The 26,530-nt window shown below is 44.0% G+C and overlaps 1 protein-coding gene and 1 long non-coding RNA gene across 2 annotated transcripts in view; one reads left to right on the forward strand and one right to left on the reverse strand.

Annotated features, from left to right (window-relative positions):
* The window catches only part of LOC138974320 (thyroid hormone receptor alpha-like), a 126,354-nt gene that overhangs the window by 29,246 nt on the left and 70,578 nt on the right, over positions 1–26,530 (forward strand). The window lies entirely within an intron of this gene.
* Positions 10,773–20,671, reverse strand: LOC138974319 (uncharacterized). The gene is made up of 3 exons (XR_011458400.1): positions 20,300–20,671; positions 12,890–12,983; positions 10,773–11,097 (listed from the first exon to the last, which is right to left on the reverse strand). It is a non-coding gene; the product is annotated as an uncharacterized lncRNA (long non-coding RNA).

Below are 26,530 nucleotides of genomic sequence, written 5' to 3' on the forward strand. Positions count from 1 at the left end.
TTAGGTATAAAGCTGCCTGCTTCTGCTACAATATCATCTCTGAATCGGCACCTGCCTATCTTTCTGAACTGGTCTCCCTCTACACTCCCTCTCGCACCCTTCGTTCTTCTGATGATGCTCGACTTCTCCGTCAAGGTCGCTTTAAACGCAAGGCTCATGGCTTCCGCACGTTTTCGTATTATGGACCTCAGTTATGGAATTCACTCCCCTTTCAATTACGTCACTCTCCATCCATTTCATCTTTTAAGTCCAATTTGAAAACTCACTTGTTCCAACAACATTACGGATAGTTCCTTAGTATAGAGTCTGGGGATGTGAGATGTGCATGATGTGTTGTTTGAATCTGACAGTGATTGTATGATTTTTGTATACATGTATTGTTGTCACGCGCTTTGAACTTCTGATAAGGCGCTTTATAAATGCCCGTTATTATTATTATTAAAGCAACATTTTGGTTTAATACGGAGTGAGTTATGAGTGACGTTGACTGCATGCAGCGTAGCATTGTTGTGGTGCGGTGCAGCGTTGTTTTGTGTTGTGGTGCTGTGCAGCGTTATTTTGTGTTGTGGCGCCGTGCAGCGTTATTTTGTGTTGTGGTGCTGTGCAGCGTTATTTTGTGTTGTGGTGCTGTGCAGCGTTGTTTTGTGTTGTGGTGCTGTGCAGCGTTATTTTGTGTTGTGGTGCTGTGCAGCGTTATTTTGTGTTGTGGTGCTGTGCAGCGTTATTTTGTGTTGTGGTGCTGTGCAGCGTTATTTTGTGTTGTGGTGCTGTGCAGCGTTGTTTTGTGTTGTGGTGCTGTGCAGCGTTATTTTGTGTTGTGGTGCTGTGCAGCGTTGTTTTGTGTTGTGGTGCTGTGCAGCGTTATTTTGTGTTGTGGTGCTGTGCAGCGTTATTTTGTGTTGTGGTGCTGTGCAGCGTTATTTTGTGTTGTGGTGCGGTGCAGCGTTATTTTGTGTTGTAGTGCTGTGCAGCGTTATTTTGTGTTGTGGCGCCGTGCAGCGTTATTTTGACTGCCATGGCTCAACGGCAATCTGCAGTTGTCATCACGCGTCTTTTCATCGCATTCCACCCAAGTACACCCCGGTTCTCTCGTACATCATGTCTTAAGTCGTCAATGTACACGGCGGTGACGTGTATGGGTGTTGGGTGCTGCAATGTTGCACGACGGGCGATTTATTACCCCGCGTCGTTTGTCTCTGTTCCCTAAAATACAAGTGAACATACCAAGATAGCGATCAGGCCAAAAAAAAAAAGGTCTGTTTACGGTAACATAGGCCAAAAAAATAGAGTCGGTAGGTCGGGATTTTTTTTTTTTTTTTTTTTTTTTTTTTTTTTTTTTTTTCCAAAAAAACCATATTTTTACGTTATTTTGCCCCAAAAACAAGATTTTTTTATTTTTTTTTCCCCAAATGCCAAAAAAAAGTCTAGGGTCGCGCGAAAAAAATAGGGTCGGTCGGGTTACCGTAAACAAACCTATTTTTTTTGTTGGCCTCATCTGATTGTTTGTCTTCTCTAAAATACAAGTGAACATACCAAGATAGCGATCATCTCATTGTTTGTCTTCTTTAAAATACGAGTGAACATACCGAGATAACGATCATCTCATTGTTTGTCTTCTTTAAAATACGAGTGAACATACCGAGATAACGATCATCTGATTGTTTGTCTTCTTTAAAATACAAGTGAACATACCAAGATAGCGATCATCTCATTGTTTGTCTTCTTTAAAATACGAGTGAACATACCGAGATAACGATCATCTCATTGTTTGTCTTCTTTAAAATACGAGTGAACATACCGAGATAACGATCATCTGATTGTTTGTCTTCCCTAAAATACAAGTGAACATACCAAGATAGCGATCATCTCATTGTTTGTCTTCTCTAAAATTATTCGAGTGAACATACCGAAATATCGATCATCTCATTGTTTGTCTTCCCTAAAAGCTTCAGTAATAGCTGTTGACAGGAAAAACAGCAGTAGGTAGACAGGAACAGTGATAGCTGTTGACAGGAAAAACAGCAGTAGGTAGACAGGAACAGTGATAGCTGGTGACAGGAAAAACAGCAGTAGGTAGACAGGAACAGTAATAGCTGTTGACAGAAAAGACAACAGTAGGTAGACTGGGTGGCCGAGTGGTAACGCACTTGCGCTCGGAAGCGAGAGGTTGCGAGTTCGACCCTGGGTCAGGGCGTTAGCAATTTTCTCCCCCTTTCCTAACCTAGGTGGTGGGTTCAAGTGCTAGTCTTTCGGATGAGACGAAAAACCGAGGTCCCTTCGTGTACACTACATTGGGGTGTGCACGTTAAAGATCCCACGATTGACAAAAGGGTCTTTCCTGGCAAAATTGTATAGGCATAGATAAAGATGTCCACCAAAATACCCGTGTGACTTGGAATAATAGGCCGTGAAAAGTAGGATATGCGCCGAAATGGCTGCGATCTGCTGGCCGATGTGATTGCGTAATGTATCGTATAAAAAAAAATTCCATCTCACACAGCATAAACAAATCCCTGCGCCTTGAATATGTGTGCGATATAAATTGCATAAAAAAAATCCCTGCGCTTAGAACTGTACCCACGGAATACGCGCGATATAAGCCTCATATTGATTGATTGATTGGTGACAGGAAATACAGCAGTTGGTAGACAGGAACAGTGATAGCTGGTGACAGGAAATACAGCAGTAGGTAGACAGGAACAGTAATAGCTGTTGACAGGAAAGACAACAGTAGGTAGACAGGAACAGTGATAGCTGGTGACAGGAAAAACAGCAGTAGGTAGACAGGAACAGTGATAGCTGGTGACAAGAAAGACAACAGTAGGTAGACAGGAACAGTAATAGCTGTTGACAGGAAAAACAGCAGTAGGTAGACAGGAACAGTGATGGCTGGTGACAGGAAAGCCAGCAGTAGGTAGACAGGAACAGTAATAGCTGGTGACAAGAAAGACAACAGTAGGTAGACAGGAACAGTAATAGCTGTTGACAGGAAAAACAGCAGTAGGTAGACAGGAACAGTAATAGCTGTTGACAGGAAAAACAGCAGTAGGTAGACAGGAACAGTAATAGCTGTTGACAGGAAAAACAGCAGTAGGTAGACAGGAACAGTGATAGCTGGTGACAGGAAAAACAGCAGTAGGTAGACAGGAACAGTGATAGCTGGTGACAGGAAAAACAGCAGTAGGTAGACAGGAACAGTGATAGCTGGTGACAGGAAAAACAGCAGTATGTAGACAGGAACAGTTCCAGACGACATCAAAAAGAACATTGCTAATTCAGACGACCACTTGTCAACAATTTCTGGCATTTCACCACCCGCCCTCCACTGTTCTTCCCCTCCCCTATCCGTCTCCCATCCTGTAGTTATAACTGCCCCTCTCCCCTATCCGTCTCCCATCCTGTAGTTATAACTGCCCCTCTCCCCTATCCCTCTCCCATCCTGTAGTTATAACTGCCCCTCTCCCTTATCCCTCTCCCATCCTGTAGTTATAACTGCTCTTCTCCCCTATCCCTCTCCCATCCTGTAGTTATAACTGCTCCTATCCCCTATCCCTCTCCCATCCTGTAGTTATAACTGCCCCTCTCCCCTATCCCTCTCCCATCCTGTAGTTATAACTGCCCCTCTCCCCTATCCCTATCCCATCCTGTACTTATAACTGCCCCTCTCCCCTATCCCTCTCCCATCCTGTAGTTATAACTGCCCCTCTCCCCTATCCCTATCCCATCCTGTACTTATAACTGCCCCTCTCCCCTATCCCTCTCCCATCCTGTAGTTATAACTGCCCCTCTCCCTTATCCCTCTCCCTTATCCCTCTCCTATCCTGTAGTTATAACTGCCCCTCTCCCTTATCCCTCTCCTATCCTGTAGTTATAACTGCCCCTCTCCCTTATCCCTCTCCTATCCTGTGGTTATAACTGCCCCTCTCCCTTATCCCTCTCCCATCCTGTAGTTATAACTGCCCCTCTCCCCTATTCCTCTCCCATCCTGTAGTTATAACTGCCCCTATCCCTATCCCATCATGTAGTTATAACTGCCCCTCTCCCTTATCCCTCTCCCATCCTGTTGTAACCGTGTGCCGAAACACTACGATCACCTCGGGAAGCGAAGTGCAATCAAACGGGATTGAAAATGTTAGGGTTAGCCCTATAAAAACTGTTATGCAAACCCGAAGGTTTCCATGAACATACAGACAATCGGAAACCACCAGACCCCATCACAAACAGAACTCTACAATCCACTGGTGTTGACGTTTAAAGGCCAACAACTCGGGTGCAGAGTCTGCTGTGAAAGGAGCGGTAGCCTCCCCTGTCACAATCGCCCCCGTTTGAAATGAACTTCGTCCTGAAGTTCCGAACCGGGGGACCACTGTCCATCCCAAGTTCGCAGAATGGGAACAGCACGAAAATGTTCAGTGGTCATATTATGCCATTACCTGAACATATCATGCCGAGTCCCATCCCTGCTCGCAAGCGCCAGATGTAACCGAGTGCCGAAACACTACGATCACCTCGGGAAGCGAAGTGCAATCAAACAGGATTGAAAATGTTAGGGCTAATTTCTTAGCCCTATAAAAACTGTTATGCAAACCCGAAGGTTTCCATGAACATACAGACAATCGGAAACCACCAGACCACATCACAAACAGAACTCTACAATCCACAAGTGTTGACGTTTAAAGGCCAACAACTCGGGTGCAGAGTCTGCTGTGAAAGGAGCGGTAGCCTCCCCTGTCACACTGTAGTTATAACTGCCCCTCTCCCCTATCCGTCTCCAATCCTGTAGTTATAACTGCCCCTCTCCCTTATTCCTCTCCTATCCTGTAGTTAGAATTGCCTCTCTCCCCTCTCCCTCTCCAATCCTGTAGTTATAACTGCCCCTCTCCCTTATTCCTCTCCTATCCTGTAGTTATAACTGCCCCTCTCCCTTATCCCTCTCCCATCCTGTAGTTATAACTGCCCCTCTCCCTTATTCCTCTCCTATCCTGTAGTTAGAATTGCCTCTCTCCCTCATCCCTCTCCTATTCTGTAGTTATAACTGCCCCTCTCCCCTATCCCTCTCCCATCCTGTAGTTAGAATTGCCCCTCTCCCCTATCCCTCTCCCATCCTGTAGTTATAACTGCCCCTCTCCCTTATCCCTCTCCTATCCTGTAGTTATAACTGCCCCTCTCCCTTATCCCTCTCCTATCCTGTAGTTATAACTGCCCCTCTCCCTTATCCCTCTCCTATCCTGTAGTTATAACTGCCCCTCTCCCTCTCCCATCCTGTAGTTATAACTGCCCCTATCCCCTATCCCTCTCCCATCCTGTAGTTATAACTGCCCCTATCCCCTATCCCTCTCCCATCCTGTAGTTATAACGGCCCCTCTCCCCTCTCCCTCTCCCATCCTGTAGTTATAACTGCCCCTATCCCCTATCCCTCTCCCATCCTGTAGTTATAACTGCCCCTATCCCCTATCCCTCTCCCAGCCTGTAGTTATAAATGCCCCTCTCCCTTATCCCTCTCCCATCCTGTAGTTATAACTGCCCCTCTCCCCTCTCCCTCTCCCATCCTGTAGTTATAACTGCCCCTCTCCCCTATCCCTCTCCCATCCTGTAGTTATAACTGCCCCTCTCCCCTATCCCTCTCCCATCATGTAGTTATAACTGCCCCTCTCCCCTATCCCTCTCCCATCCTGTAGTTATAAATGCCCCTCTCCCCTATCCCTCTCCCATCCTGTAGTTATAACTGCCCCTCTCCCCTATCCCTCTCCCATCCTGTAGTTATAACTGCCCCTCTCCCCTATCCCTCTCCCATCATGTAGTTATAACTGCCCCTCTCCCCTATCCCTCTCCCATCCTGTAGTTATAAATGCCCCTCTCCCCTATCCCTCTCCCATCCTGTAGTTATAACTGCCCCTCTCCCCTATCCCTATCCCATCCTGTAGTTATAACTGCCCCTATCCCCTATCCCTCTCCCATCCTGTAGTTATAACTGCCCCTCTCCCCTATCCCTCTCCCATCCTGTAGTTATAACTGCCCCTCTCCCCTATCCGTCTCCCATCCTGTAGTTATAACTGCCCCTCTCCCCTATCCGTCTCCAATCCTGTAGTTATAACTGCCCCTCTCCCTTATCCCTCTTCTATCCCGTAGTTATAACTGCCCCTCTCCCTTATCCCTCTCCCATCCTGTAGTTATAACTGCCCCTCTCCCCTATCCCTCTCCCATCCTGTAGTTATAACTGCCCCTCTCCCTTATCCCTCTCCCATCCTGTAGTTATAACTGCCCCTATCCCCTATCCCTCTCCAATCCTGTAGTTATAACTGCCCCTCTCCCTTATCCCTCTCCTATCCTGTAGTTATAACTGCCCCTCTCCCCTATCCCTCTCCTATCCTGTAGTTAGAATTGCCTCTGCCTTATCCCTCCCACCTGAACCCGCATGTTGTTCTAATTGCCTTCTCTTCCTTATCCGTCGCCCACTCCCTTCCGGTCCCCATCTAATTTACCCTCCCTCCCCGTCCCCTATCCCTCCTGTTGTTCTAATTGGGGGACCGCTGTCTTCCTGCTGCCGGTCGATGTTCGGAAATTGAAAAAAAAATGACGGGGAGGTAATTGTGAATCTGGCCACCACCTACAACGGCTGTCGTTCCTGGCGAGTCGGAATCGTGCGGGAATCTGGTTAAGGGAATCGTGCGGGAATCTGGTTAAGGAAGTGTGCGATAACACTGCTTTATTGATTAGCACCCCTTCCGGCACTGCGTTTGACTGCGCCCCGGGCTGTGCGCGTGATGAGGCCTCGCACAGTGCTGCATGGGAAATGGTACAAACACTCGGGCTGTGCGCGTGATGAGGCCTCGCACACATCCTGAACTCAGGTCAAAATGAGTTCGGCTCATTCTCTCCCTGACAGGATGCCTTGAGTTTCCTTGTCTGGCAAGGAAACCGAATTTTTTTTTAACATATTTAGAGCTTTTTGTAATGTATTATTGATATAAGCAGATTCGCGATCGTCGATAATGATTTTTCATGGTGTTTTGTAATTTTTAAATTACAAAGGAATTGATATATATGTAAAACAGTTTCAAGCGAGCTATTTTTCGCGGCTGTATTTACTGTGCAAACAACTCTAAAATATGGCAAAAGTGTCACGTGATAATCAACCGTTTGGTTTCGGCGCTCACTGGAGCAGACGATTTTTTTTCTGTAACCAGTTGACAGTGATGAAACCATATTACTGTCTCCTTCCGGCAGCAGTCCCAAAATGTCGACTTGTTTTGACCTTAGAACGATGTCTTTATCATAACTGTGAAGAACAGAACGGAGATCACTGTCGAAGTCGGCCAATCTGCAATCATTTTCGTCTCGCGAACACTGATCTCAAATTTAGATCAGTGCTCGCGAAAGACATATGGGAGATAACTCTGTATTCGTGTTTTGATAGATTCGCGTAAGACTGTAGCGTCCGGTCAGAGAGACAACTGGCAATAGCCGTGGAGCGATGCTTATCAGAATGGCCTCGCACAGTGTTCCCTAGGAAATGGAACAAACACTCAGGCTGTGCTCGTGATGAGGCCTCGCACAGTGTTCCCTCGGAAATGGAACAAACACTCGGGCTGTGCGCGTGATGAGGCCTCGCACAGTGCTGTATGGGAAATGGAACAAACACTCGGGCTGTGCGCGTGATGAGGCCTCGCACAGTGTTCCCTGGGAAATGAAACAAACACTCGGGCTGTGCGCGTGATGAGGCCTCGCTCAGTGTTACTTGGGAAATGGAACAAACACTACTGTTAAAGGTTTTGTTAGGTCAATGTAGCTTACTGAGTGGGTCTGTATGTGGTACTTTAAACAAAGGTGGTGTGTTCTTGGTACTTTAAACAATGGTGGCTTGCTCTTGGTACTTTAAACAATGGTGGATTGCTCTTGGTACTTTAAACAATGGTGCCTTGCTCTTGGTACTATAAACAATGGTGGATTGCTCTTGGTACTATAAACAATGGTGGATTGCTCTTGGTACTATAAACAATGGTGCCTTGCTCTTGGTACTATAAACAATGGTGCCTTGCTCTTGGTACTTTAAACAATGGTGGATTGCTCTTGGTACTTTAAACAATGGTGGATTGCTCTTGGTACTTTAAACAATGGTGGATTGCTCTTGGTACTTTAAACAATGGTGGATTGCTCTTGGTACTTTAAACAACGGTGCCTTGCTCTTGGTACTTTAAACAATGGTGGATTGCTCTTGGTACTTTAAACAATGGTGGATTGCCCTTGGTACTTTAAACAATGGTAGCTTACTCTTGGTACTTTAAATAATGGTGGATTGCTCTTGGTACTTTAAACAATGGTAGCTTACTCTTGGTACTTTTAACAATGGTGGATTGCTCTTGGTACTATAAACAATTGTGGATTGCTCTTGGTACTATAAACAATTGTGGATTGCTCTTGGTACTTTAAACAGTAATAGCTTACTCTTGGTACTTTAAACAATGGTGAATTGCTCTTGGTACTTTAAACAATGGTGAATTGCTCTTGGTACTTTAAACAATGGTGAATTGCTCTTGGTATTCCATATCGTCCGCAATTTTCTGTTAGGACCTTCCCAAGTAACTAGACGTGGGGTAATACATAAATACTGTATGTTAGGATCGTGAGACATCTGACCTCCCCAAGTAACTAGACGTGGGGTGATACATAAATACTGTCTGTTAGGATCGTGAGACAGCTGACCTCCCCAAGTAACTAGACGTGGGGTAATACATAAATACTGTATGTTAGGATCGTGAGACATCTGACTTCCCCAAGTAACTAGACGTGGGGTGATACATAAATACTGTCTGTTTGGATCGAACACTGAGACTGTTAAAGAAGTGTCAACTTGTCTATGCGTACAGCAAGCGGCCCGGTTCTCCCTACCCGTTTGATGGCATTTCCATATTCATTCACGAATTCTGAATACATTCACGTGTGTACTGTCCCCCCTGCCAGCCTTTTATGATCCCTGGCGGCACTCCTGTGTACTGTCCCCCCTGCCCAGCCTTTTATGATCCCTGGCGGCACTCCTGTGTACTGTCCCCCCTGCCAGCCTTTTATGATCCCTGGCGGCACTCCTGTGTACTGTCCCCTCTGCCAGCCTTTTATGATCCCTGGCGGCACTCCTGTGTACTGTCCCCTCTGCCAGCCTTTTATGATCCCTGGCGGCACTCCTGTGTACTGTCCCCTCTGCCAGCCTTTTATGATCCCTGGCGGCACTCCTGTGTACTGTCCCCTCTGCCAGCCTTTTATGATCCCTGGCGGCACTCCTGTGTACAGTCCCCTCTGCCAGCCTTTTATGATCCCTGGCGGCACTCCTGTGTACTGTCCCCCATGCCAGCCTTTTATGATCCCTGGCGGCACTCCTGTGTACTGTCCCCCCTGTCAGCCTTTTATGATCCCTGGCGGCACTCCTGTGTACTGTCCCCCATGCCAGCCTTTTATGATCCCTGGCGGCACTCCTGTGTGCAGTCCCCTCTGCCAAGCCTTTTATGATCCCTGGCGGCACTCCTGTGTACTGTCCCCCCTGCCAAGCCTTTTATGATCCCTGGCGGCACTCCTGTGTACTGTCCCCCCTGCCCAGCCTTTTATGATCCCTGGCGGCACTCCTGTGTACTGTCCCCCCTGCCAGCCTTTTATGATCCCTGGCGGCACTCCTGTGTGCAGTCCCCTCTGCCAAGCCTTTTGAGAAAATGTAAGTTTTACGCCCACACGGCAAAGCCATTAGGGGCATTATAAAATAAGAAAAGAAGTCGGTGATGAGTTGATTCTTTACTGAAAACAAAAAACAAACATGACGTTTCGGATCATAGATCCTTCGACAGATACAAAAAAAGTGAATGTTTTCAGTAAAGAATCAACTCATCACCGACTTCTTTTCTTATTTTTCCACATTGATTCTTCAGTCACCATTACATTCTTCATTAGGGGCATGTTACACGGTAAAACCCGGCTTTGTATGAAAATGGAAAATAAAAATTAAAAAAATCGGGGGGGGGGGGGGGGGGGGGTGTAGACAGCTGGCTGCCGGCTGCTAGAGGAGACCTGGAATGGGCTAGGGACCTGGTTGGGTCGTCTTGGGTCAGTGCTGAAATGGTTACTTTATTGACTGTTGGCCAAACGGACACCCGGGCTTCATATGTTTGCATGCATGTATTCGTGTTTCCAAGGCCTGAGACTTTCGCTGTGACCCTGGGATCTTTATCGTGCGCATGCGTGCACACGGGGGTGTTCGGACACCGAGGAGAGTCTGCACAAAGTTGAGTCTGGGACACACATCCCGCGCCGAACTTGGGGGTTGAACCCACGCTGATAGTAACAACCGGTTTTAAAGCCAGCGCCTCTACCCAGCAAACAATTTTACGTTGTATTCACGTTATATTCACGTTGGGTTACGTTGGGTTTACGTTGCGTTTCAACGTTTTTTTACGTAGATTTGTATGGACGAAATCACGTGGGAATAACGTTGGAAAACAACGTTGCATTTTACGTGACACCAACGTGAATGCAACGTGAATTATTGGTGGAAGTGGATTGTTCGTAAAAACATTACGTGAATTTTACGTTGTCACAACGTGAATTTTTGGTTGTCGTTGTGGTTTGGTTGAAATTGCGTTGCATTTTTACGTAATGTCCACGTGAATGGAACGTAAATTTTAGGTCAAAATTTAGATCAAAAATTACGTGAATTCTACGTTGACACAACGTAAAAGTTGTGTTTTGGTGCATTTTTCCAGATAAAATTGACGTGAATTACACGTCGACACAACGTGAATTTTTGGTTGTGGTTTGATTTCGACGTGAATGCAACGTTGAGAGTGAATGTAGGTTTTGGTAAATGTATACACGCACACACACCAACTTTCACACTCAGTCACAGATCATAAGGACTATTACATGTAACACCATAAACTCAAGATACGATCAACAATTTTATTTCATAACAAAAACATGCATATTATGTTGCGGAGAAACTAAAAATGCACGCAGCTTTGCAGGGCAACAGCACAGCATATTCAATCGATTTCATTCTTTGTCCTGGTGGTCCTCTTCTCCCAGGCAGTCCTCTATGCGCCTCTTTGATGCTGGTCGCTAAACAAAGCAAAGACAGCACATTGATATTAGTGACACCAGAGCCTCCATAATGTCTGGAGTAGAAATACACATCTTTTAAACTTAGGTCACTTTTTAGCCTACTATATCTCTGGCCTACTGCCAACTGAGTGTTGACACTACATGTATTTCTTTTTAATATATGAAATGAAGCATTATGTCCCCTCATCGAGCCTTGTTGTGTCAGATTTAGGCCGCAAGCCAAGACAACAAAAGACTGTGTGCCAGTGTGTATTCCTTCCATAAGAAATGAAGTATTTCAAACGAAAATTGATCGTTTCAGAACAGTTTGGGGGTATTTTATTTGTATTTGCATCATTAAGACATTTGACCTGGAAGGGAAACTGTCTTTAATCTGTGTACAAGAATTAAATGTTTGTAATTGTCCAAACACAAATAACATCCGTTACTGCTATATATATATATACGAATCACACACACTCACACACAAACTCACACTAGCGCGTCACCTTATTCCCACTACTATGAGTTATACACAACTACAATAAGCGATAAACGTTTCATATGCTGATCAGGATGCAATGAACTTTGACACGCTCCAATTAAAGCCCATTATAGGGGCCGGTGTCCGTCTCTCTCCTTGAGGATAAAAGGGCTCACAGTCTTTTCAACATTGTTATCAAAATCAAAGTCTTTCGGTAACCTGGAAAGCTACTCGGAGCTAGTACTGTCTCAATTATCCACCGATCGCCGTAGGTCGAAGTTGAAGACTATCAAGTGTATGCATGTTGTAGAGGTGGAAGGTGCACAGAAAATGGAAGCAATCATTACAATCAAACTTTGTTTCCTGATTCCAAAAACATATAGATATGATATGTTTGGATTAAAAACACGCTCAGAAAGTTAAAACGAAGAGAGGTACAGAAAAGCGTGCTATGCAGCACAGCGAAACCACTACAGCGCTGAACAGGCTCGTCAGTTTCACTGCGTTTTGCACAAGCGGCGGACTACGGTCATTGTGAAAAAATGCGTTGCGTTCAGTTTCATTCTGTGAGTTCGACTGAGCTTGACTAAATGTTGTATTTTCGCCTTACGCGACTTGTTTTCTAACCTTCATCTGTCCGACACGTGCGATCTCACTTTTTCAGTGAGTTATTTTTTCCCTCTAACATCTGGTTGCCAGACTTCCGTCAACCTCTTGTCAAATGTCACACTGTGATTCTCACGTATCTGATCGCTTCTTTAAGAGCACTTGACAGTGTCCAGTCAATCACTTCTTTCAGACGGGTCATAAAATTGCAAAGGCTCCTGATTGTCCCGCTCCTGTACGCTTCGTTGGGAAAAGTCGAAGAGGCTAGCGGAAAACTTTGGGGGAGGGTCTATGGGGGGTTGGGGGGAAGGGGGATCTTAGATTGAGAGGAGACAAAATGCATGGAACGGAACTTTTATGAATCGTTTTGTAGTTTTTGTGTCTGGGGCATGTAAACAAAACAAAAATGAGCAAAATTCTGAGAGAAAAACGGGAGCTTTATCAAAGCAAATTTGTTTTACAGTTGTTGTGATTATTTAACGACAAGAGGAGACACAATACAATTTTTTATACTTTTGATTTCTAAGAGCTGAAATCAATTACGCAGATATATTATAAGTCTACAAAGCCATGACGGTGCCAAAATAGCATGATAGCATTTTTGAATATTTCACTAATCAGAGCAGCAGAATTCTAACTTCATTATATAAAATCAATCTAATCAATGAATTTAGTAAGCACTGATCATTAAAAAAATCTCACAACTTAAGAACATCATACCTCTGCATAAATTACGCTTATGCAGTATGTTTCTTCCGATTAATGCAAACACTTTTTTTTTCGCAGAGCAGGGACCCGGCATTGATACCGTCACCTGAAAATCAGTGGCTGTGTTGTAAGACCTACATTTTGTAATTGACAATGACTTGAAAAGGCACGTGTCCTAAGCATATAGGAAAGGTAATACATGTACACTCAACGGTGTCTTTTGCACACTGCTATCTGACAAATTATTTAGAGCGGTCATCAGAAGCAGGCGACGATAGTCGATCGAGTGATTTATTACCCACGGGGGGTTGAGGCTGCAGACAATTAACTGTGAACTGAGAACGGGTAAGCGGTGGAGGCGGAGGGGGGGGGGGGGGGTAAAAGAGTGGGGTGACAGGCATAAAATAATGAAAACTTGTTATGGTCCGACTTTGGGTTTGGTGTGTGTTGGCTACGCTGATGTCTCAAGTAGACTCACGTTCATAAGGGGGTGGGTAAATCAACATGGTCGGCAATTTTATGATCCAGGTCGATAAAAGACAGTCAAGTGTGTAATTAGCCAATCAGTCAGATGACATCAAGGTGTAAAGTTCTGAATTCTTCTCATACCACCGTTCCGACCTCATCTCTCGGACAAAAGTTGGACAACCAAGTTTTGGAAGAAATTTTCTTTGAGTGACATCACAGGTTTCTGGAAAGCAAGGATTTGGGACAAAAGAAAGAATAACTGACACTATGACACACACACACACACACACAAACACACACACAGGCACGAACTCAAACAAACACACTGGCACACCACACCACACACACACACTGACACCACACAAACACACACCGACACCACACACACACACACTCACACTCACACACTCACGCACGAACACATTCATACAAACTTGCGCGCGCGCGCACTGATTTCTAAACAACAACAACAATAAGCAGTGAACGATGCATGCTAATCATGAGGCAAGAAATGAATGTGGCAAGTTTGATTCAACTTTGACCCGCTCTAAATCCCACGTTGTACACAGGAGCGGTGTCCGTCTGTCTCCCTGAGGATGAAAGGGCTCACAGTTTCCAAAACTTGTGATCAAAATCAAAGTCTTTCAGTAACCTGGAAAGCTACTTGGAGTGCTGTCTCAATTATCCCCCTATCGCCGTAGGTCGAAGTTGAGGACTATCAAGTGTATAGGGAGGGGTAGGGGGAGGGTGGAAGGGAATTGTTACGACACGACTTTGTCGTGTAAAAGGAAATGATGGGTGGCACGCGGATATCCGTGGGATGTTCAGACATGGAAATTGCTCGAAATAACGATTATCTATTAAACTCATAGCTCATGGATTTCCATTAAGTACTTTTACCCCGCGTTGTACTTGAAGTCCGACACCTAGTGTGAAAACGATCGTTCAATAGTCCAACATATTTCTGCCCCTTTTCCCGTTTAACCCCCAAATAACAACAACTACAACAAAGACAGCAAGAGCGACGACGACGACAACAAAATGTTGGAACCAAATTGAAATCATTGCAAACAAGACACCAGCAAATGTCGGACACCTACATGGTGGTTTTCAAGTTCCTCATTTTGTTACATCCCCCATACAAAACACTTTACCTATTGATCTTGTTATTTGGTTAGTTAATTTGAAATTAATGTTAAAGTTCCTAATTTGTTATCTAAATTTTGCCATAACGCATTTATTAACTCATTCATTTATGAACTTATTTATGTATCATTTCCAGTCGCGATATAACCTTGAATGGTTGAAAACGACGTTAAACACCAATTAAAGAAAGAAAGATGTATCATTTCCCTATTCGTCTATTTGTTTATTTTTTTTATTTCAGTTATTTCGGCATGTAGGTATTTCGGTTGTAAGCAATTCAGTTATAATAAAACAAATTCACCCATTATTAGAAAGGGGAAAACAAATTGGAATATCGGGTGCACATTCCAAGTTGATCCCTTTTTTAACTAAAAATAGCGCGCGTTATTACTAACAATGCTCTTGTACACGCTTATAAAATATAAAGCCCACATGTTAAAATACCTTGACAACTACAAAGTGGGAAATTACAACGACGGTCAACAGTCAGAGTTATATATTGCTTGCAAGCCTGTCCGCCCTGTATCCAAGATATCCCCCATGCACTGGCATGGTCCTAAGATGACACACTTATTACTCAACAGTAAATTCCAGTAAGCCTTTAGTCGGACTCTGTCATTTGTATGTTTGTGAATGTCACAGAAAAAACCACAACTCCCAAGATCACAGAAGCATGATTAACCATTCAGTCAATTCAAGGGAATGCACGCTGAAAACGTCCGCTTTCATTTCACCTAAGAGGGGGAGGAAGGTGTTTTGTTAATTTTCTATTGCTGGTACTCGCACGTGTTCAAAGTGTGTGGGAAAAAGATCAAGTCGCGTAAATTACTACATTTAGTCAAGCTGTGGAACTCACAAAATGAAACTGAACGCACTGCATTTTTTCCCAATGACCGTAGTCCGCCGCTCGTACAAAGGGCGGTGAAATTAACGGCCCTGTTTACGCGGAAGTGGTTGCGCTCTGTTGCATTTAGCACGCTTTTCTGTACCTCTCTTCGTTTTAACTTTCTGAGCGTATTTTTAATCCAAACATATCATATCTACATGTATATGTTTTTGGAATCAGGAATCGACAGGGAATAAGATGAAATTGTTTTTAGATCGATTTCGGAAAATTAATTTTAATCATAATTTTTATATGTTTAATGTTTAGAGCTTGTTTGTAATCCAAATATAACATATGTATACGTTTTTGGAATCAGAAAATGACGAAAAATAAGATGAAATTGTTTTTGGATCGTTTGATAAAAAAATAATTTTAATTACAAGTTTCCGATTTTTAATGACCAAAGTCATTAATTAGTTGTTAAACCATCAAGCTGAAATGCAATACCAAAGTCCGGCCTTTGTCGAAGATTGCTTTGCCAAAATTTCAATCAATTTGATTGAAAAATGAGGGTGTGACAATGCCGCCTCAACTTTTACAAAATGCCGGATATGACGTCATCAAAGGTATTTATTGAAAAAAAGAAAAAAAACTTCCGATGATATCATTCCCAGGAACTCTCATGTAAAATTTCATAAAGATCGGAGTCCAGTAGTTTAGTCTGAATCGCTCTTCACACATACGCACACACACACACACACTCACTCACTCACTCACACACACACACACACACACACACACACACACACACACACACACACACACACACACACACACACACACACACACACACACACCACGACCCTCGTCTCGATTCCCCCTCTATGTTAAAACATTTAATCAAAACTTGACTAAATGTAAAAAGGCAAAACAACTCAGGGTTGAAGCAGCCTGCATGCAACTGAGGACAACAACAAGTCGCGTAAGGCGAAAATACAACATTTAGTCAAGCTCAGTCGAACTCACAGAATGAAACTGAACGCACTGCATTTTTCACAAAGACCGTAGTCCGCCGCTTGTGCAAAACGGAGTGAAACTGACGAGCCTGTTCAGCGCTGTACATAGTGGTTTCGCTGTGCTGCATAGCACGCTTTTCTGTACCTCTCTTCGTTTGGTTTAAACTGTTGCATTCAACGTTTGTGCATTATTTACAAATAAAAAACGCATATAGAGTAAACAACAAGCATAATGCTTATAGTGGTGTTTACAGTTTTCTAGAAAAATACATATAAATGGCGGCTATTGTACAGTTTAAATGAAGAGCAAGCAAACATGAAAAGAAAATTAAATGAAAAATGTACATCAAAACAAAAATCCGTTTAAGAATACATATATTATATTTTTCGTTTTAACTTTGTGAGCGTGTTTTTAATCCAAACATATCATATCTATATGTTTTTTGAATCAGGAACCGACAAGGAATAAGACGAAATTGTTTTTAAATCGATTTCGGAAATTTGATTTTGATAATAATTTTTATATTTTTAATTTTCAGAGCTTGTTTTTAATCCAAATATAACATATTTATATGTTTTTTGAATCAGATAATGACGCAGAATAACATGGAATTGTTTTTGGAACGTTTGATAAAAAAAATAATGTCAATTACAAGTTTCTGATTTTTAACGACCAAACTCACTCATTAGTTTTTAAGCCACCGAGCTGAAATGCAATACCGAAGTCCGGCCTTTGTCGAAGATTGCGTGGCCAAAATTTCAATCAATTTGATTGAAAAATGAGGGTGTGACAGTGCCGCCTCAACTTGTACAAAAAGCCGGATATAACGTCATCAAAGGTATTAATCGAAAAAATGAAAAATAAATCCGGGGATATCATTCCCAGGAACTCTCATGTAAAATTTCATAAAGATCGGTCCAGTAGTTTAGTCTGAATTGCTCTACACACACACACGCACGCACACACACATATAGACACACGCTCACACACACACACACACACACACACACACACACACACGCACGCACACACACACGCACACACACACACACACACACACACACACCACACACACACACACACACATACACCACGACCCTCGTCTCGATTCCCCCTCTATGGACATTCTGTGAGTTCGACAGCTTGACTAAATGTTGTATTTTCGCCTTACGCGACTTGTTTTTTGCTGTATTTTTCTCTTTTTCTTTATTTTGTCTTATATGTCTGTAATGAACATTTTAAAATAAAGAGGAAAAACACTACCCACGATCCTCTCAACGAAACAGTACATTAATAAACCTGCGCACGCGCACACACACACAAACACAACTTTTCGAGAAAACATTGGCTGCATTTTTTTTTTAACTGGTGAGCGTACCCTAAGAAGAAATCCAACATGTGTTGTCCATATGATTTGCCCGTTCGGTTTTCTTTTGTTCTCATACGCGAGATGTCTCAAGAGGACCCATTTTGGCAAAGTATAGAGGGGGGGGGGGAGGGGGGGGACTGAGCATGTCCGTAATTTTATTATCCAAGTGGACAAGCGATCGACAAAAGCCCGACAAAAGACTGCCAAGTGCCGTAAATGAGTCAGGTAAGATCAAGGTGCGATTTTTGACTTGTACTTCATACCAGTTTTCCTCGCCTCTTCTCTCCTCAACAAAGGTCTTGCAACAAAGTTTGGGGGGTGTAATCTCATAGGGAGTGGCATAATATCACATGCGAATATGAGGGAACGAGACAGAAGAATGAATGTTTTATTACGCTATCTGTGTTGTGGCTGGAAGAAAAAAGAAAAAGAAAGAATACCGTCCAACCAACACGAAGAAGAATGGGAAAAAATCTTAAATAAAGGGAGAGGTATTCATCTCGGCTAGATATTATTCACAATTTTTGAAAACATAGTAAGCCTATACTCGCATCAGACACATAATTTACATGTATCAGCATCCTACATTTTGTCCGTGTCTGCCTTCTGGCCGGGTTTGCGATTTCTACATAATTATTATATTCATGTGTTCTTCTCTCTGACAGTGCGGGCTCAACTTTTACAAACGGGACAATATGACATCAAATAACGCTATCAAATATCGGAGAACAGCCACACAAGCAAATGCTCTCAAGAATATGTAAACCAATGTTCATCAAAATCCGTCAGGTAGCACACACACACACACACACACACACACACACACACACACACACACACACACACACACACACACACACACACACACAGTCCGAGTGTGTCATTACTTGAATGGGGTGTGCACGTTTAAGATCCCACGATTGACAAAAAGGTCTTTCCTGGCAAAATTGGCATAGATAAAAATGTCACCAAAATACCCCTGTGACTTGGAATAATAGGCCGTGAAAAGTAGGATATGCGCCGAAATGGCTGCGATCTGCTGGCCGATGTGAATGCGTGATGTATTTTGTAAACAAATTCCATCTCACACGGCATAGATAAAAATCCCTGCGCCTTGAATATGTGCGCGATATAAATTGCACAAAGTAAAAATACAAAAATAAATAAATAAATCCCTGCGCTTAGAACTGTACCCACGGAATACGCGCGATATAAGCCTCATATTGATTGATTGATTGAATCAGTGAATGTGAAAAGAATATGGGTAGTCGTCTAAGACAGGTTAAAATCAGTCTAACGAATGACTACACAAACCTGCATGTGTCAGGTTTTAATTTTTGTTTGTTTGTTCTTTCTTTATTTTGTTTTGTTATTTCGTACGTTCGTTGATAAAATGCCGTCCCAACCTGCCGCCCACACACACACACACACACCACACACACATTATAATCCCCCCTCCCGAATCCCCTCCCCCATTATCCACCCGATAGCTCCTCTTTGTCTCACTCTCTCCTCCTTACAAATAACAATTTGATACGTTCATCTTTAATCCACCCCCCTCCCCGAATCACCTCACCATTCTCCACCCGATAGCTCCTCTTTGTCTCGCTCTCTCCCCCGGTGTGACGTTTTCATCTTTCGCCGTGTTGATATTTCGCTTCTCGGCCTCGTTGATCTAGTATAAACTCTACACTGAACAAAAAAACACCCTTCGATAGTACTGATGAGCGACCTTGTGTACCTTACATTCATGGGGCCAAATTTGTCCAACCAATTTGTTTTAATTAACTTAGAAATTTGATTCATCCTAAAATGTTTCCTTCTTACTCAAGGGACGTAATTAACCACTCAGTACACGTTTTCGAAGAATTCGATTTTGGGGTTGAAATCTATTAAATTTTACCACCAATTTTCTTCACATGCAAGAAACTGACATGCTTTTCGTCCTTAAATAATTTCACTTCTTAATTTTACCAGGAAACAACATTTCAGTCTTGAGTATATTATATATATGTCGAGGGGGAAATATGTACACAGACGAAAGATGAAATCGTGACACCGGCAGGGTATCTCGGCTGCCTACTTGAGTGAGTAACAGAACAGGTCGACAAAAGACAGTCAAGTATGTAATGAGCCAATGTGTCAAGTTCTGAATTCTTCTCACACCACTGTCCGCTGGGCAGATTCACTTGAACTTGAAGCAGCTTGTCTGGATACATCGTCCTCCCTCAAGATCGTAAAATGCCCAATTAAGTACTTGAGATAACAATGGCCGCCCCCGCTTTCAGTCTCATGCACTGAGCTAGTCTGATTAAACAGCTTTCTAAAGGTTGCGAGATGTGAAACGTGTTTTTCCTTTGTGTTCCACTGCTTGTGACCCATTGTTTCGCTATACTGACTCAAAAGTTGAGTCTAAAAGAATGTGTATCCCTTGAACTGAGTTAGGGCTGACATTGTGACTATTGGAAAGACCCGCCATCTTTGGCCGGTCCGTTTCCATTCCAATCATGGTCTCGACAATCAAGTAATCTGTGCATGTGTACATGGAGTACAATAAGTGATAACGTCTCATGTGGAACAACTGAAAACAACTTACCTTCGAGTTGATTACGATGAATATTTTAGTCCTGAAAGTGTTCATCAAAGTTGAAAACCAAATTTGGGATACACAAAGTCGACCGTGGCCATCACCGGAAAACACTGTCGGTTAGTAACGCGTCTTTTTTTGAGAGGGAAAGTTTCGCACTCGCAAATCCATTTAACTCAGCAAATTCCTTGAAACAATATGCATTTATGTTATACTCTTTTCGTCTTACACAATTAGTGAACCTCTATGTTTGACCGAACATTAATTGAATAGAATATTACGAAACTAAAAATGCAGGTGAAAAAACCGAAATGATTGACAAAGTTTCGACGTTGTCTCTCTCTGTCTCTCTCTGACTCTCTCTGTCTCCCTCTCTCCCCTCTGTCTCTCTCTATCTCTCTCTCTCTCTCTCTCTCTCTCTCTCTCTCTGTCTCTGTCTCTGTCTGTCTCTCTGTCTGTCTGTCTCTCTGTCTGTCTGTCTCTGTCTGTCTGTCTGTCTGTCTCTCTCTCTCTCTCTCTCTCTCTCTCTGTCTCTGTCTGTCTCTCTGTCTGTCTGTCTCTCTGTATGTTTGTCTGTCTCAGTCTGTCTGTCTCTCTCTCTCTTTCTCTCTCTCTCTCTCTCTTTCTCTCTCTCTCCCCCGACCCCCAGCCCCAATTTTTGGAAGGTTAGAAACTAGAGGACGTACATTTCTGTACAGTCACCATAAAATCTTCATCATGAATGCAAAAATGTTAACAAAATCGGCAAACCATAAAAGAACATGAAAAAAGGAAAGAGGTGCATTTAAAGGCTGTTGCATGGGCACTGGCTCTCAAAATCCGTTCAGCAGAATGAGTTCGCATGTAACTGAAACTATTCTTAAAAGTTACTTGGTGATTTTAAAAGCTTGATAACACAAGTCCCATGATTTTAGACATGCTACAATGCCTTTAATCGAAGAAAGTTTGCGTTCTTGGCTGAGTCAATGCAGCTGGCTCGAAAATTACCTCCCTTGGACGCGTGACGTCTATAGCGGAATCGGCCGGGTGGAACGGCGCTCTCTTATGCCGTGCAATGGGCGCAATCGGGTAGTCTAGTCATGTCCTCAAGAATACTTCAAAGGTAAGTCAAGAGAAACTAAGGACGGGGTGCGAGGGTGACTTCTCCCAGGTTATAACATTTCAAACAATAAATAGCGGAGTTCATAACATGTATTCTGCTCCCTTCCTGCTTTTTCAGGTGTAATTTCCACTTGAACCCTGTTTTAGTTCAACTTATTGGCAGATATATTGTCACGCGCCGAGGGACACAAACACACTCACACACACACACACGCACGCACACACACACACACACACACACACACACACACACACACACACACACACAGCCACCCACAAACACACATACACAAACTGATGTGACACACACACACACACATACACAAACTGATGTCACACACACACACACACACACACACACGCACACACACACACACACACACACACACACACACACACACACACACACACACACACACACACGCACGTATAGACAATCACAGATAGAGATTAGGTTCATGTATTCTGCCCCCCTCTCGCCAATTTACAAAATACAACATTAACAAGAGGTTTGATGAGCACAGTAGATCAATCACGTGAGTATACCAACGTTGTTCGAACACCAGAAAATCACAATAATACAACGTCGATTTTACGTTGCTTTTTAAGGTGGAATCCACGTGAAATTTACGTTATGTACCTACGTGTAAAAAACAAAAAAACACAACTGTAACGCAACGTTGCTTTCACGTTGTGTTTTTTGGTTGGGTCCACGTAAATTTCACGTAATCTTCGCAACATTTGTAAGACACCAAAATGCAACGTGAAATTCACGTAACATTTACCAGGGGTCGACACTAACTTATTTGGCCTGGGGCCACACTGGCCCCGGAGATGGAAATTGCTGGGGCGGAAAACAAAAATCTGGGGCCCACTGTTATTCATGCTAAATATATATATATACCTTCAGAATCACCACTTTTTCCAAGTGGTTCTCCGCTATAAGATCTGCACGGGCGGCAATGCATTGTCTGTTTTTCTTCATCGTACTGAAGCCAGGGAAATTCTTTCAACCATTTGACATTGAAATTACGACAGCGCTTCGCGCTTTTGGCTGCATCGGTCTCCTTTTTTCGTTTCTCTCCACGCTGTTCTTCATCTTCATTTCCATGTCTTTTTACACCAGGGATGTGTCACCACATTTTGCGTTTGGCATTTGAAGGCGATACTTATCTCTCACGCTAAAGAGCGCAATCTGGGAGTTATTTCCCTTGCGGCATTGTCCTTCGACGATTTCAATGTTGTTGTTTTTCTTGACTGCGGCATTGATCGTTACGCAAATTTCAGTGACGACTTTGACTGGCGATTTTTAGTGATTGGCTCTGGCATTAAAATTTTCGGTTTGTCATTGTCGGAGATTTATCCTGGGGCGGAGTGGGCCCCAAGCTTCGGCAATGTTTGGGGCGGAACACAAAACTCTGGGGCGTTCCGCCCCCCGCCCCCGCTAGTGTCGAACCCTGTTTACGTTGTATTACAACGTCGAAAGAACACCAAAATCTCACAATGACACAACGTTGGTTTTACGTTGCGTTTTTTGGTTGGCTCAACGTAAATTTCACGTAAAGTTCGCAACGTTGCTAATGACACGAAAAATTCACATTTTCGCAACGTCGTATTCACGTTGTGTGTTTGCTGGGTACCGACTGGGCAAACTCCCCACCCAATATGTTGGGGTCAAGAAGTTCCATGGAGGGCGGGGGGTATGGAGTAACACATAGTGTTTTGCTCAGAACATTCCCACCCACGCAGAGCCGCGCTAGGGGTACGCATTACCGTGAAGCTGGCAGTCAGTGCTCGTAAATATGTCTGTTTGTTTGTTTGTTTGCTTAACGCCCAGCCGACCACGAAGGGCCATATCAGGGCGGTGCTGCTTTGACATATAACGTGCGCCACACACAAGACAGAAGTCACAGCACAGGCTTCATGTCTCACCCAGTCACATTATTCTGACACCGGACCAACCAGTCCTAGCACTAACCCCATAATGCCAGACGCCAGGCGGAGCAGCCACTGGATTGCCAATTTTAAAGTCTTAGGTATGACCTGGCCGGGGTTCGAACCCACGACCTCCCGATCACGGGGCGGACGCCTTACCACTAGGCCAACCGTGCCGGTTCGTCTATGTCTACCACTCGGCGGTGACTTAATGTGGGTCTATGTAAGCAGATGCCAGCGCAAGCAATCTGATGCAGAGTCAGGAGGCGGTTTGGTACAAGAGAACCTTAGAGGCCACAGCCTCGGCCGTCTAAGGGATCTGTGTGTCTGGAGGCACATTGGGTTTCTGAGGTTCAAGCGGAGCTGTTGCCTCTGCTCCCAAGTTCCCGTGTCTGGAGGCGTTTTTGGTATGGAAGCAAACTTGTAGGTTGGGGCCTCTGCCTTTCAGGATGCCAGGACTACAAAATGTGTGTCTTGGGACACATTTAGCTTAAGATTCCAGAAGTGGATCTGTGCTGTGCGGGGTCTGCTGCAAGCACACTGCCAAGCCTTTTATGATCCCTGGCGGCACTCCTGTGTACTGTCCCCTCTGCCAAGCCTTTTATGATCCCTGGCGACACTCGTGTGTACTGTCTCCCCTGCCAGCCTTTTATGATCCCTGGCGACACTCGTGTGTACTGTCCCCTCTGCCAGCCTTTTATGATCCCTGGCCACACTCCTGTGTACTGTCCCCCCTGCCAAGCCTTTTATGATCCCTGGCGACACTCCTGTGTACTGTCCCCTCTGCCAGCCTTTTATGATCCCTGTCGACACTCGTGTGTACTGTCCCCTCTGCCAGCCTTTTATGATCCCTGGCGACACGCGTGTGTCCAGTGCCCCTGGCCGCACGGTACAGAACCATTCTGTTGTGTGAGTGTGTAAGTCACTGAAGCTTGTTGTGTGAGTGTGTTATTCACTGAAGCTTGTTGTGTGAGTGTGTAAGTCATTGAAGCTTGTTGTGTGGGTCTGTAAGCCATTGAAGCTTGTTGTGTGGGTCTGTAAGTCACTGAAGCTTGTGTGAGTCTGTAAGTCACTGAAGCTTGTTGGGTAAGTCTGTAAGTCACTGAAGCTTGTTGTGTGGGTCTGTAAGCCATTGAAGCTTGTTGTGTGGGTCTGTAAGTCACTGAAGCTTGTTGTGTGAGTCTGTCAGTCACTGAAGCTTGTTGCGTGAGTCTGTAAGTCACTGAAGCTTGTTGTGTGGGTCTGTAAGCCATTGAAGCTTGTTGTGTTGGTCTGTAAGTCACTGAAGCTTGTTGTGTGGGTCTGTAAGCCATTGAAGCTTGTTGTGTGGGTATGTAAGTCATTGAAGCTTGTTGTGTGGGTCTGTAAGCCATTGAAGCTTGTTGTGTGGGTCTGTAAGCCATTGAAGCTTGTTGTGTGGGTCTGTAAGCAATTGAAGCTTGTTGTGTGGGTGTGTAAGTCATTGAAGCTTGTTGTGTGGGTCTGTAAGCCATTGAAGCTTGTTGTGTGGGTATGTAAGTCATTGAAGCTTGTTGTGTGGGTCTGTAAGTCACTGAAGCGTGTTGTGCAGTCTGTAAGTCATTGAAGCTTGTGTGAATCTGTAAGTAACTGAAGCTTGTTGTGTGAGTGTGTAAGTCACTGAAGCGTGTTGTGTGAGTGTGTAAGTCACTGAAGCGTGTTGTGTGAGTGTGTAAGTCACTGAAGCTTGTTATGTGGGTCTGTAAGTCATTGAAGCTTGTTGTGTGGGTCTGTAAGCCATTGAAGCTTGTTGTGTGGGTCTGTAAGCCATTGAAGCTTGTTGTGTGGGTCTGTAAGCCATTGAAGCTTGGTGTGTGGGTCTGTAAGCCATTGAAGCTTGTTTTTGTGGGTCTGTAAGCCATTGAAGCTTGTTATGTGGGTCTGTAAGTCATTGAAGCTTGTTGTGTGGGTCTGTAAGCCATTGAAGCTTGTTGTGTGGGTCTGTAAGTCACTGAAGCTTGTTGTGTGAGTCTGTAAGTCACTGAAGCTTGTTGTGTGAGTCTGTAAGCCATTGAAACTTGTTGTGTAGGTCTGTAAGTCACTGAAGCTTGTTGTGTGAGTCTGTAAGTCACTGAAGCTTGTTGCGTGAGTCTGTAAGTCATTGAAGCTTGTTGTGTGGGTGTGTAAGCCATTGAAGCTTGTTGTGTGGGTCTGTAAGCCATTGAAGCTTGTTGTGTGGGTCTGTAAGCCATTGAAACTTTTTGTGTGAGTGTGTAAGTCACTGAAGCTTGTTGTGTGAGTCTGTAAGTCACTGAAGTTTGTTGCGTGAGTCTGTAAGCCATTGAAGCTTGTTGTGTGAGTCTGTAAGTCACTGAAGCTTGTTGTGTGGGTCTGTAAGCCATTGAAGCTTGTTACGTGAGTGTGTAAGTCATTGAAGCTTGTTGTGTGAGTCTGTAAGTCACTGAAGCTTGTTGTGTGAGTCTGTAAGTCACTGAAGCTTGTTGTGTGGGTCTGTAAGCCATTGAAGCTTGTTGTGTGAGTCTGTAAGTCACTGAAGCTTGTTGTGTGAGTGTGTAAGTCACTGAAGCTTGTTGTGTGAGTGTGTAAGTCATTGAAGCTTGTTGTGTGAGTGTGTAAGTCACTGAAGCTGGCTGTGTGAGTGTGTAAGTCATTGAAGCTTGTTGTGTGGGTCTGTAAGTCACTGAAGCTTGTTGCGTGAGTGTGTAAGTCATTGAAGCTTGTTGTGTGGGTCTGTAAGCCATTGAAGCTTGTTGTGTGAGTCTGTAAGTCATTGAAGCTTGTTGTGTGAGTGTGTAAGTCACTGAAGCTTGTTGTGTGGGTCTGTAAATCACTGAAGCTTGTTGCGTGAGTGTGAAAGTCATTGAAGCTTGTTGTGTGAGTCTGTAAGCCATTGAAGCTTGTTTTGAGGGTCTGTAAGTCAATGAAAGTTGTTGTGTGGGTATGTAAGTCATTGAAGCTTGTTGTGTGGGTCTGTAAGTCACTGAAGCGTGTTGTGCAGTCTGTAAGTCATTGAAGCTTGTGTGAATCTGTAAGTAACTGAAGCTTGTTGTGTGAGTGTGTAAGTCACTGAAGCGTGTTGTGTGAGTGTGTAAGTCACTGAAGCGTGTTGTGTGAGTGTGTAAGTCATTGAAGCTTGTTGTGTGAGTGTGTAAGTCACTGAAGCTCGTTGTGTGAGTGTGTAAGTCATTGAAGCTTGTTGCGTGAGTGTGTAAGTCACTGAAGCTT

Source organism: Littorina saxatilis, linkage group LG8 (genome assembly GCF_037325665.1).
Source record: "Littorina saxatilis isolate snail1 linkage group LG8, US_GU_Lsax_2.0, whole genome shotgun sequence".
In the NCBI taxonomy this organism is placed as follows: Eukaryota; Metazoa; Mollusca; class Gastropoda; order Littorinimorpha; family Littorinidae; genus Littorina; species Littorina saxatilis.